The sequence below is a fragment of the Vanellus vanellus genome (genome assembly GCF_965231255.1).
Source record: "Vanellus vanellus genome assembly, chromosome: 2".
NCBI lineage: Eukaryota > Metazoa > Chordata > Aves > Charadriiformes > Charadriidae > Vanellus > Vanellus vanellus.
The window spans coordinates 10,477,831-10,492,361 of NC_138906.1; positions in this window are offsets into that span (position 1 = coordinate 10,477,831).

Genomic DNA, 14,531 nt, shown 5'->3' on the forward strand with positions numbered 1-14,531 from the left:
TACACCTGTTCTAACAGTAGCCTCAAACAATATAGAAGTCACCTTTGGATTTCAAACTGCTATTTAAAAAAACCCAAACATAAAAAGGCTTTTGATGATGTCAGAGGAAACCAAATTTGCATGTGGAATAGAACTAACGACGACTGCAGTAAATCAAAATATGTATTTCTAAGGGGGTTAGGAGGCACTATAAAAGTAACAAACAAAACATTCTCACCGCCAGAGGATTACGGCTTACAGTAGAGAATGCACTGTTTGCAGAAGACAGTGCTCTTAAACAAGGCAGTCACAAACTTCCCATTAAAAGACCATCTTTCCAGGAGTTCACACCTTTCTCAAACCGTAAGGGTTTGGGCTGAAAGTTTTGAAAATAGCTCTGACTAAGGCCGAAGTTTTTGAGAAACGGTGACCTAAAACAATCCTGCACTTTCCCAGGGATGAGAGGATGAATACATTGCTTCCCCCATTCCCTCCCCCCTCCCTTTTTTTTTTGTCTTAATAAAAACCACCTTTTACAGCTGTTTGGTGGAGATGCTACGACTCCCTCCATGACTCAGATCAGGATTTGGAAACATGGCATAGCAGTTGCCATAGTGTCAATATTCTGTTGTTCTTCTGAAAATGTCCACAAATTCAGCCAAGTTATGAGCTTCCACAAATCTGCCCACACAGACTGAGTGGAAATTTTGACTGTATAGCAGATGATAAGAAGCAAGTTCCACCCACTTAAACCTGTTGAGCCAGCTGAAACGTGCGTGCCTTGTCCTCCCGAATTGGAGGTCCATCCCCTGGCAGAGCTTTGCAAGCCTTTCTGCCTGCGTGCAGCCACCAGGCCCACTGCCTAGGAATGAAAGCAGTCAATTTTCTCCCTCCGGCACTTTTTATTGCCTCTGTCTGTTATCCTTCCTCCCCTTGCTCATGGTTAGAGAGGAATATTGCAAATTCCCACAGTGGAATGAGAAACAGGTAGAAAAGTTTGGGGATGACTGGATAAAGCAGTTCGATTACAAAGTGCACAGCAGAAGCTGGGCCACATAATGAAGAACAACAAATGGCAGCAGACTGTCCAGTGCATCCCTGGATTTTGGCCTTGCCAGCGTCTCAGGCAATCAGTATGTTTCTAAGTGCAGCGTTACAACAACCTTTCCAACAATTCCGAAGTTTTATTTCCTTCCACAGGATGGTATTACAAATATTAAGGCTTGGGGGAAAAAACAAACAAACAAACAAACAAAAACCCAAACAACCAACCCAACACTCTGTAATCCCTCCATAACTTTACTTCAGCATCTCCGTAGTTTTTAACTATTAGATGTTCATCCACTTGAAGCTATTTCATTCAGTGTACCAAGAGGCCAATAGTCTGGGAACCCATCACAAAGACTGTCATCTTTAAGATCCTCTCGCATTTACAGCAGGAGTTGAAAAACAGGCAGTGCATGAGGAAAGGAAAAACCACGGTCTTGAGGTTTAAAAATGTCATCCTCAAGTACTGAAGTCTGCTCAGCTTTGACCACAGCCTATATGATCCTGAAAACAGCACCCTGAACTTTTCACTGCTGAACTCTGACTGTGTGGCCCTCACTTTCTGAAAATCCAGATTTTCTGAGATCACAGAATCTGATTTATGAAAGGGCTGAGAATTCAGAACTGCAGCAGGAGTCCGCTACACATCTGCTTTCGCTACAAGAAGTGCAAAAAATTCTGAAATGTATCAGGTTTAAAGTATCTCAAATTGGATTGATAAAATTAGTGATGGCTTTTACCTTGCATTTCACAATTTTTTCTGTCCCTGTATGTTAAATAGCTAAAATACATTAAACAGTGATTAATCAAAGGATTAATAAACTACCCTCTTATGGTAGCACTATAGAAAGGTACTTGAGGAAGTTGATAATCATGCATTCAATGCTGGAGGGAATGGTGTGCAGCAAATAACTCAGTGGCATACACTGAGCAATTCAGATAAAAAGAAACATTTCATAAAGCTCCTATTCAGTGTTGTCTATTGTATATGTTAAAGGCGCAGACGACCCATAGAAAAAAAGTAGCTGTGCAATCATGTAATTTAATATCCCTGTCGGGATGTGGATGAACAATCGGAAAAATTACCAGAATTAAGATTGCCTATGTATTTTCTGTTTTCTCTACACTTGACTTTCCAACCTTAACACTCTTGTAACAAAGCATATGATATACTGGCTTACCAAAAACCATTTTTCCACTTTCAAGCATATCCGTGTCAGGGATTTGTAAACACCTTTTTGTAATGAAATCCTACTAATATTAAAAAAAAATCAGTAAGTTTATAAAGTCACTGAACTTTACATTAAAAAATACTAATTCGTTATAAATTTCTAGTAACTTGCAATACTCAACCTGCCTTTTGAAAATACGTGAAAATGCTATCATTTATCACGTCGAAGTATAAGACCCTGTTCAGTGACCCATTTAGGAGGGTATGGGGGTAGAGGCCAGGAATCTGAAACTATCCACTTTAAAATGTCTCCCTTCTTTAACTTGAATCAATTAAGGAAATGGTTTGCCATTAAATTATGGCTCTCCCACACACCATTTAAATACACACTTGACTCCCATTGAAATGGTCAGTTCAACTTAAATTAGATTGAACTGTGCATAAACAAAAGGCTACCTGAGAGCACAAAACTCCCATAGCACCCTCTACTGATAAAGAGGGAATGGGATTAACATTCATAGAGAGCAATTCCACAGAACAGGCAAAGTAACAGAGAAAAGTAAAAACGGGTTTTCATTGCAGTTCAGAATTTAAGCTGCTGCTGTATAAAGGGACCCTTTCAAGACATTTACACTCAAAGGCCCAATCCTGTAGTCCTTACTCTGGCAAAATTCCAGCTGAAGTCAATGGGAATATTGCCTGTGTAAGGACTATTCAAAATTAGTCAAACTGTCTGAATATCATTCAATCAGCTCTAATCACTGCATTGAGAATAAAGGCCGTAATTTTGGCATTTTTTGTCACTTTAAATTCTTCAACAAATACTTGCATTATTCTCTGTAAATCATCTTGCCAAGCAGTATTTGTCAAATAATTGGACAATTTTTTTCCATCAACCATTGAATAAATTATGAATAACAAGCACTGATTTAACCATGTGACTCCCATCAGTCAATTCTTAAGTTTCCTATGAAGGGCTTAACTGGGGGTTTTATTGGTGGCTTAAACATTAGAGAAAATCTCATTCAACAAGAACTACTCAGCTACCTTTCCACCAGTACTGACAGTGTAAAGGCCAAACCTAAATTGTGATTTTTTTTTTTTTTTAATTGTATGAACTACCATAAATGTTAGTTGTTGGGTTTGGGGTTTTTTGACAGAATGTCTGATTTTCCTCATTCTTCCAAATCAAATGTATAACCCTTAGGAAAAAAAAAAAAATGCAAAGCTCTGCTTAGGAGAGGTGATATATGTAAAGAGACTTAATAACTTCTGTTAGATTAACAGATATACTTGGAATAAATATTTTCTCTCGGGTACATAAGCCTCACACAGGGACAATAGCTACACTACCACATTATTAGCAACAGCATTTGTGTCTCCTATACAACAAATCTTTTACTGGTTCTTCTGCCTTTGAGATAAACTCCAATTAGAAACATCAGGGTCATTAGGGAATGTTAAAGGGAGGACAAAGATGCAACTTTTAACTCTGATTTAATAAGAAATTAAAAAGACATTTAAATAGGCATTTAAAATAGTAATTTTAAATTTCTATTAGAAATTAATTAATAGAAAAAATAATTTTAAATTAGAAATACTAGGGCATCAGAGTGCACCAGCTGCCCAGTGACCAGTCTCCAAAATATTAAGTGAATTCTGTTTTAGAAGAAACAATCCCTTAAAAAGATCTATTATTGTGCCATACAGTGCTAAGAGAAAAATCTTGGTTCTATCTGAATTTGTATAGCAGCTGTAGTTACTATTACCAGAAACAAATCATTTTGGATACTAATGATCTCATCCGAAACTATTCTTCAGTAACACCTATTCCCCCAAATGGCTTATACTCTGTCAAGCTGGATGCGCGCACGAGGCAATGATAGCCACAAACAATGCCAAGCAAATGCATAGCCAGGGTCTAAGTTATCCCTCTCCTCCTCTCCACTCTGAGATGAGCACACTGACTCCTTAAATAACTTTCCACTCAGGCCAAAACAAACAAACAAAAAAAAATAAGGTGAGGAGGCAAGGGCAAATGAGATGGGCAAGAAAGATTGTGATCAAAGTTTAAAAAGCAATGGTGATTGGTAAAACAAATTGAAATCTTACAGGGGGAAAAATGAATTATAGCAGGAATTGCTACTCTATGCAGTACCTTGCCCTGCAAAAGCAATGTGGATTCCCTCTCTCTCTCCCCCGTGTGGATATATCTATATGCACATTTTCTTGTATCTTATTAACTCTCATTAACTTTGTGTTTCCCTCTCATTAATTCACCTTTTATTTCAGGTAGTATCAGGAAGTGCAATTAGCTGCATCAAGCACATCTTCACTATGCAAATTATTTAGCTGGTAACTATGTTTATAATTAAGTGGTTTAACACCACGTCATTACATCTTTTCAGTTGCTTATAACCTTGCCAAACTTCAATTGTTTTCCATGCCAGGTTTCTGTCTCAGGAAGAAAATTTTCTGGAAAGTTTCTCTAAAAACCTTCTATGTAAGTGGAAAAACTGTTTTGCCTACATTCAAAAATGTGTGCCTTTCACAGATATTGTTGGTGTGACAATTGCAGAAAAGAGATAAAATCCGGGTACGTCCTTTTACATATGCTCAAGGGAGTCTTGTTAGACTTGGCAGATTTAAAGCCTCCCTCTACTGCTAACATGTTCCGTCCTCCCAGAGCTCTGAAAATAAAACCACATCGACCATACTTTAACCCCAGCAGTTGACTGTTCTCTACCCTGGTCCTGAAAGTCTACGCAGGACCTTTTCTGCAACCAGGGGATACCAGCGTAAGCAGCACAGGGACTGAGATCGGAAAAGCTATGGCTCCAGCCTTACACGGCAGCCGAAGATCTGTGGATACACATCTGGGCGATACAACCCAGGCAGTTTACCACCACCAAGTCTGCCTTAAGCTCAGTGTGGACCAACCACCTAAATGTTAACTCTGTTTTCCAGAAAGATTTTACAGCTCCCACTAAGCTGTTACAGCTCTCTCTAAGCTGTATGTTGCAGAGACTGAGAGGCAGGAGGCGAATTCCCCACCTTAAAGCTAATTTGGGCAGGACAACAGACGAGCAGGCACATCTTGACAGCCGCGCGGGCATTTGAGCTGCCTCCTGTGCTCTCACCGCTCCCCTTCTCGCTCTGTGGTGCCTAAATAGTTAAAAAAGCCTCCTTGATGCCAATGGAGTATAGAATAGGAACTGGGAAAAGTTAGGAGAAAGGGCTAGACTGGATCAGACTAGATAAGACAGGAGAAATCTGCATTCTACAAAAAAATATGCAAAATTGCATTGACTGTAAAAAAAGCAACTTTGCATTGACTGTAAAAACTGATCCGAACCAACACTCAAAAAAGAACGCATCTCTAAAGACGCACGTAGTATCAATTCTGGCACTTCCTAACCTTCCCAGCCTTGCTTTTGTAATTACGTTGCTCTTTTACTGTAGGTCTCCACTATAATCACCCTGGTTTTCCATATTAAAAAGACATCGGGGTAGATTCTCTGCTGGTGTAAATTGGCACAGCGCCATTGATTCTAGTGGAACCGTGCCAATTTTCATCAGCTGCAAATCTGGACCATTCTTGTTAATTTACTTGTAAAGAAGCTCCCCACATGCCTCTAATCATTTCTATTTTCCCCCTTGACCCTTCCTGTGTTTGAGGTTGGGTTTTTATCTTAGAAACGTAGTGATGAAATGCTTTATTTTGTTTCATCAGCAAATTGGGATGTCGTTAGCCACCACTTCTAGCCTCTCCTCCAAACACAGATTCACAATAGGCTGCAGCACAAAAAGCTCTGCAACAGTGCTGGCCCCAGCCCGTGGTTCGGCGTGGTGCGGGAAGGGAAGCAATCCTGCGCTTGCACAGCGTCTCAGGTAGTAAGACCCGCTTACCGTGCCGCGTCAGAACAAGAGGTGGCACAGGCTTTGTCTCAATGGCAGTTTAAACACATCCACAATGATCCTCGGACCTTCCACTGACTGATTGATTTTTCTGATGAAATCTTTTGCTTTCTATCATCAATCTAGTTTTTTCCCCATATGGGCTTTATTTCTGTCACCTTCATTATCAAGTTCTTTTGTTATGATTAGCTGTGTTACTAGCTACTGTCTAAAACCTCGTCTAGTATTTTTTGTGGAACTCACGTCTTTTTGATAAAACTATACATGTACTTGTACTGCCAACCTTCTCCATTAAATTGTTAACCTTTAAAATATACTATAAGGCTGCAGCAGCAAGATATACTGTTGCAACAGTCACACTTATTTCTCCTTAGCATTATCCTCCATCCAGGTTTTTTATAGTTTTTTTATCTGTAATGATTTTATCAATTAAGTTTCCTGACACCAAAGAAAGGTTCCCCTTTCTAATTCCTGGAATCATTCTCAGAACCATTTCCCCCAAAACAGTTCTCTATGAAGCTGTCTACCTTCAGTTTTCCTCTATTGTATCACATTTTGCTGATTAATTACCTAAGTTTTAATAGGAATTCAGTTAGCAATTCTTTAGCTCCTTCAGATTCCTTGGATGAATGCCACATGTTCTGACTTTCACTGTCATTTAATTCCATGGGTTGTTGCAAACCCTGTCTATACATCACTGCTTTTGGCAACGCTTGCTGTTTGTAAATAGCAAACGCTAGGGCAGGTAGTTTCTTCTGCTCTGCTCTGATGAAGTTCTAAGCAACCAAAATACTTTGTTTCTGCATAAGCTCTTTGTCTTTTCAGCTTGTACCCTTTGTGCCCTGGTGACTCCTCATGCATTTCCAGCACACTATCACTGTAACTCTAAACATTCTTCAGATTTCCTCTAACTTATTTGAGATTAATTGCATTTGCATTACAGTCATGTGGCTTTGAAATAATAATAAAAACCTATTATTTAAAACACACACCAAAATTTGCATTCCAAGTTTTAGATGTGTTAAAAACCTTAGGTTTATAAGGTGTTCAGTTTATGTGGTGTTGTGTGCCACATTTTGACATGACACTGAACAGCGTCATCTACCTCTACTCACATTCTCCTTAAAGTCCCATCGGAAAATAAAACAGTCTTTGCTTTGTGCTCTTTACTGTCATACTTAACCTATTCAAGGCAGTCTTTAGCCCACATACTCTCTTATAGTCCCATACACCCCTCACTTTTTTGCCTGAAAAAAAACCTGTGGGATTTATAGAACAACCTCCCACTTCCACATCCGTGTGGATGTCTTTCCTACACAGTATGCAGAAATGAATTATCGTACCTCATTGATTTTTTTCATGAGTACCATATTTCACAAATGATAAATTACAGCTATATTATCTTGATGCCAGGCGTTATGCCCTACCCAGAGTTTCCTTTAAGCAGTTTCCTTTATATCAGTATTTACAAGTTTTATTATTTTACTGAAATGTTCCTCTTTAAAGGTGTCTTTTCACTTTTGCTGTACCACAGCTGCAATTGTTTACCGTATCTCCTGTTCTTGAGTATATTTTGCAAACATGAGAGCTCTGAACAGCACATAAGGAACGGGACATTTTCATCTGAAAATACCAAGTGGAGAAAAGCAAAGTTATGGAAAAATACTCTTTCTTGTGAAGAATGTTTTTTGCTGCATACACTTTTGTTCTATCTGGAAATGTATAGTACTAAGCAAGAATAAGAAATATTTTTGCTTTGTGCAAGTTGTTGATGAAACAAAGAACATAATACTATATTGTTCAGGTACCTTAATTTTTAAAGCTGAAAATGTATATAATGCGCAGGGTGGAAAACAGACAGGAAAATATTCTAGGCCTAGGCAAATGCCTCAAGAGTGATCTGACAACCCCAATATATCCAGATTAGCAACAAAAATTGAGGGATGACTCGATGACATTGTTAATGTCTCTTTTCAAGGAGAAAATACCAGTTTAAATAAAGAGCTCTTCAGCCTAGCTAAAACATAAAAAGAGCAAATGGCTCAAAGCTTATGCCAGACAAATTCAAATGAGATATAGTAAAGAGTAACAGTCACGATGATTAATGACTTGAACAAATAACACCCCCCAAGTTATGAAAATTTTACATCAAAACTGAATGGCTTGATTAAAACATATATTTCAGAAAACAAATGTTTAAAGTTCTAAACTTTGCTAACTGCATAAATTTCCTTGCACAATCTTAGAAGGTCAGACTGGATGATCAAATTGCACTTCAAACCTGGGACTTTTAACATGTGGCAAGATGTAACTTTCAGAATCACACAACCACTCAGAACAACTGCTCGTTTGTTATAATCGTCTTTTTGCATTCTCTCAAAATGGTAATTTTGTGAAACACTTTTCTAACCCTCTGCATTGTTACACAAAAGGTGAGTTTCCCTACAGACAGATCAGGTAAAAAGCAGGTGAAAGTTGCATTTAAAAAACCACCCGTTTGAAACAGCATTTAACATAAAAAGAGAGAGAGAGGCAGAAAGAGACACAAGCGCCAGCGCTGGAAGTATTAAAAGCATGCTCTGAAAACCTCTGTGATGACAGTTTGAAGAAAGCGGCTTTTATGTGCTACTGAGCCCACCTCTACAATGTCTTTTAAATGAAACTGTTTACCTAGAAAATATAAGCAAGGGCCAGAATCTGGACTAGAAGAGGCACCTTTTGATTGCAGACACTGAACTGAATCCTTAACTAATAAATTGTTCCACACCTTTGTCTGAAACAAGAAAAGCAAAGGTCTGCATTTTCTTACAAGAATGCACAAGCCCCCTCAAAAGCAATATGGTTTTCTACATCTAAGTCTCAGTATTTGTTGACTTAAAGAGTTTGTATGAATGACAATGCACATCACTGGTTTGTTACTTCTGTCATCTGTGCTACTGAGTGTACCTTGACTCAGATCAAAGTTGAAAGCTTCTTAGAAGATACACAAACCACAGTGTGACAAATAGCATGCTTTGTTTGACACAGCAAACAAGAAATTACTTTCATCAACCCAGGAAAAGAATCCTGTGTTTTCAGTGCTAATTCTGAAGACTGCAGTGATGGAACCAGAGCTTTACTTCATCCCCAAGGAATGAGGACCTCTCCAAAGACAAACAGAGAGGAAGAAACAATATCGGTGCATTAAATGCTGACAATGGTATGAATTCAAGGCTTGTACTCTACAGTACACATTTGTAGAAAATTCACCCTTTACATAATTAAACGGATTTCCCACAAAGTGGAAATTGTCTCCACTAAGCAAATATTCATTTAACTGGAAATTACACATGCAGCTCTTCACAGATACATTCAAAACTAAACATTCATACACCTCCTGTATTACACAACCTAGTAGCACACACAGTTAATACACAGGCATCAGAAATATTGCAAACCAGGTGTTTTGGTTTTGTTCTTTTTACAGTAACATTACCTAAGTAATTTCCAATGCATTCTTATAAAGTATTTGAAAATTTTACAAATATAAAGCACTATAGATCTATAAATCCTTACTAATTAGTAGAGTAAAAAAAAATTGTTCCAGAAATGTACATACACAAATTTCCCCTTAAATTAAGCTTTGCTTCCCTGAGAAGGAACTACTGTTTACTTAACACAACAGATTTTGAATTCAACTATAAACCAGTGACAGCCTTTTCACTGACTTGAAAGGGCTTTAAATGGGACCTAATAACATCTCTACTACCCTTACAAACCAAAACTATGCAGCTTTCCTACTGTGTTGGAAGCACATGCCTGAAAGTTAGCAGAAATTGACAGAAAATGCGCAAAGTAAACAAATAGCACAACAATGAAAAATACATAGTATGTGTGTGTACACATACATATAAACAAATATATATTTAATATATATGTGAACAAATAGTAAATGAAGTAAAATATTTTCAAACTTCTGAGAAGAAAGAGCAGATGCTGTATTTTTATAATTAAGGATGTCTGCCTCAGTTCTCTTAAAAAAAAACCTTTAAATGGCCAACTATAAAGCTCTGTGACTTGGTGTTCCTTGCCGAGTCAAAGATATGGCTCATGTGCAGATTTGCCAAAACCTGCCTCCCTCAGCCAGCAGAAGTATTTCAAGCTGGAATTCCTCATTAACGCATTCAGACTCAGCTCTCATCATTTATGACAGCACTGCACTTAATTCTTAGAATTATTGGCTTGTGCACTTTCAGCAGCATAAACGTCCTTATTTCCAATGGAAAAAAAAAAAATCTATATCTTTACACATGCAAAGGTCATTACCCATCATATTCACTGTCCACACCCTGGAGCTTGGTTTGGAGACAATAACACAGCCCAACATCATTGTAACAACACTACAGAACAACCCTTCCAGGGATAAGCTTACAAAAGGCATAGCACTCACCATTCTTGCTGTTTACAACACAAGCTCTACTTATCATGTCAACGTACATTTTTATAACATGTTTTTTTTAAAACCACCATTCAAACATTGATCAATTTGAAGTAACTTTCACAAAGGTTACTACTACATGCCTTTCAAATATATTAATATTTTTATTACATTCCTCTAACATGGCACAGTGTAAAAACATATTACAGACGATATCATGGTACAAAAACCCAGTTTCAGTGAAGCTCATTACAGGTGGTATACTAGAAAATTTACTTCAAACCTTTGCTCTTGCTTTGCTGTTTCTGTATCAGATTTATTCAACCCACACAATTTATCAGCTCTTCCTGAAAAGTTACTCTTCTGCCATTGATGACAGCAGGCCACCTGCCTCTCCTAATTAGCAGTACCATGCTCAGTTGCAGCTCTACAAGAAGAAAATGGATTAGCTCTTCCGTTACTGCATTTTGTTCTAGAAGACCAGAAACTGTTGAATCTGCATCTTACTCCTTCAAAAATTCTTTAAAACTTACTACACCCTATGGTACCTCAGATGAGTGCTGCTAACCTGTGGCTAAAATTCTCATTTTTCCTAAATCTTCTTAAAAAGAATTCTGTAAAACTCAACCATTCTAGACATCCATGATTTAAGCTCTACTTAAACATACAATCAGCATTTTAAAATTATACGTATGGAAAAAAACAGGTATCATTAGTCACCTTCAAAACAGGCAGCGTGTTCATTATGTTAATGTTCTTCAAGTGTTTAAAGCGAACTTTTGCATTTGAAGTGAAGGGTCTTGGTAAAAGGTGGCACTTAACAAGAAACGGCAATTACTGAGCCATGTTACTCTCCAGAAGACTGCAGTATGGATTTTAATATCTTCCTGACTATGTATCAGCTAAGGCTAATACAGACATTGTAGTTTAGAAACAGTAGGAAGTACAGTAAAAGTGAAAACCAAAATAAGAGACGACACTAATCTTCTCTGAGTTTCAATTAAGGCCCAGCACCTCTGGATTAAAGGCTTATTTTAATGAAAAGCCTTAATTAAGCATACATGTGTATAGGATCACCTTAATGAGGTATGACAGAAGTGGAAGAGAAGGCAAACGTTATTTTAAAAGAAGCTTATTGGCAACTTTAAGAAACTCAGTGAAGGATTCCCAAAAAAAAAAGAAAAACCCCAAAGTAATGCAATACTGAAAAGACACAATGTTTGACCAAGTTCAAGCATGAAACAGTGAAACCTAAATAGGTAAAAGAGGGGTATTTTTCCAGTATCTTTGTATTCAAATTGATACATACTAATGATTTTTCTACACATCAATGGGTTTATTTTTGCAAATATTACAGCGTTTACACTTTTATTTAAATTTTAGACAGCAAAAAATCAAGTTTCACTTGAAAATCTACTTTATTTGCTAATTAAAATGTATTAAAATCCTTTAAAAGTTTATATTCTAAAATATCCCTCTATGGTATTACTGAGTCAGGTTTGGTGTCAGCCTAACTTGCAAATTCACTTTAAAAACTATTATTTTATGTTTTCATTTCTGTCTTTAGAAACAGTAATATAATGTCATTTTAAAGATAGCCCCTTCAGTTGCTTTTTACATCTTCCCCCACAGTACACAGAGGTATTCTCATTTGCAGATTTTACTTTAAAGTAATTACTTATAATTACAGAGAATAAGTGCTTCCAGTGGCTTAATCACTCCATTTATATGCTGCTCGAAGGATTACTCTCAGGACAGCCTCACTGCTTTGGCTCAGATAATGTCAGTTCCACGAGAAAACTAATCTCTCCAGCCAGTAGCAGCTGAGAAGGACTCTGACAACTATTTCAACCCAAAAGATTAAAGAAACGGCACACCTGAACTTGAGGCAGCATCTGTATCTGTCCTCCTCTTGGGAAATAAAGGGCCACCAAATGAAAATAACCAGGAAAATGGCCATAGGAAGCCAACACTCCCACTAGGGGCTAAAAGTACCTTTGCACAGTTTTGGATCTGAAAGGAACACATCAGTGGTTATTAAAAACAAGGGCAGTGCTTCTGACTCAGGAAGCCACACTCTGAAGCCCGGGAAGTCCCCGAAGGAGCTGTCGTTGTATACTAACCCTGCTCTTACAGTGTCCCCAAGACATCCGCTTGTTGCCATGGCCAAAGACGGGACAGTAGGTGACAAGGACCTTTGGTTTGATCCATACAGACACCGCTCACCTGTTCTCTTTGTATAGAACTGATTTTTTAGTAGTGGTGACTCTACAGAATTGGCACAAACACAGGTCACGCAGAATGGCAGTGACGTGGCTTCCCTCAAAATTAAAAGCCACCAGCGTGTAAATTCAAATGGGCCACCTTGACTTTGCCAAATGGAGGGGAAAATGTAAATCCCCAACCCACCCGGCCATGCTTAGGAAGTAGTGCTGTCACAACTACCAAAACCTTAAAGGTGTCTTTTTATGCCAGAGCCAGCCATGACTGAGCGGATCCCCAGTGCATCACAGACCAACAGCCAACCGGCCCTAATCCAGCACAAATAGTGACTCAGTGTCCATCACTACCCAGGGAGGCCACTGGAGCAGATGGTGGAGATCGTGCCTGCCTGCCACCGTCACTGGGAAGTTCTGAGGCGCTGGAGAGCTCTGCCAGAAGGCCACTGCTGAAGGAAGTCCTTCCGCATATAACGATCACAGGGCCTCCCCCTCATCTTACCACCTGCCAGGTTAAAACCAGCTCTGAAGTCAAAAATACGCATTTAAAATCGAAAGATGCGGCGTGAAGAACAGTCTTCAAGTTTACGAGCCCACAGCGGGCAGAGCAGCCGCTAACGTGCACTACCAAGCCCCACCTTACAACAGAGACACTGGAGGAGCTAAAGCCCATAAACGCCGACCTGCACGGACAGGGCGCAGCTTCGGCGCTGCGGGGCAAATCGGCCGCGGCCCGTTCGCAGGTTCGACCCTCCGAGCAGCCGCCGGGACCGGCCCGGCAGAGCCGATGGCCGACACCCCCCCGAGGCGAGGAGCGGTGCCGGGCCAGACGCCCCCCACCCGGCGCCCTCCCGCACCGCGCGTGCCCGCGCGCCCAACCGCGCCTGCGCAGCAGTTCCGCCCGCCGCCGCCAGGCCGGGGAACGGCGTTGCCTGGCAACGGGGCCCCGGGTGCCGCGGGAAGCGTGGAGGCAGTGGGCCCCGGGGGCGGAGGAGGCCGCGGTCAGGCGCGGGGGCGAGGGCTGTGAGGTGGAAAAAAGGTGCAAGAGGTAAAACAGAGCAACAAGGCCAGGGGCGGAGGGCAGGTGCGAGGCGTAGAGCAGGGGCGGTGGTGGCCGTGAGGTGGCCTGGCTGGTAGGGCGCGACGCCCTCGTCCTGCCCGGGGACAGCGCTGCCCCGTGTGAGGTGACCACACGGTAGCGGTGACAGCGGTGCCGCGTTGGTCACCCAGTGGTGGAAGCAGGCTAGCGGCCTAACGCGGGGAGCACACGCCTGGCTGAGGTATAAAGAGGAACAACTGTGCGCTGGACAGAGGTTGTAAGCAGTGTCTCCCGTGTGCCACAGCCAGCGTTACAGGGTGTCACCTCACCCTCCACCAGCCTCCTCCCCGCTACCCCGCCATGTCGCAGGTTTCCCCACTGTACCGGTGTGGGTGCTGAGGTTGCAGCGGAGCAACTTCACCCCCCCCAGGGGTGGCTGTCGTCATCCATGCTCTCTGTATCACAGGCTTCCTCGTCTACGATAAAGTAATCTGGTAGAATAGTTCAGTGGGGTTTGTTTCTACAGCCATATTTTTTCCACGGTTCAGCTTGAAATTTGTGATTACCGCCGTTCGTTTTGAAGCTATTCAGTGTATGATGTGGGCAGTCCACTGAGCGTGGGATGAGGCACAGTTGGTGGTTTACAGATCCAGAGGTAACTTCTGTGCCTGGAATACATGTGTAGCTGTCTCTGATGGTAGGCCTAGGAGAAAACGAGTGAAATTGTAGGTTTCTCTTCTG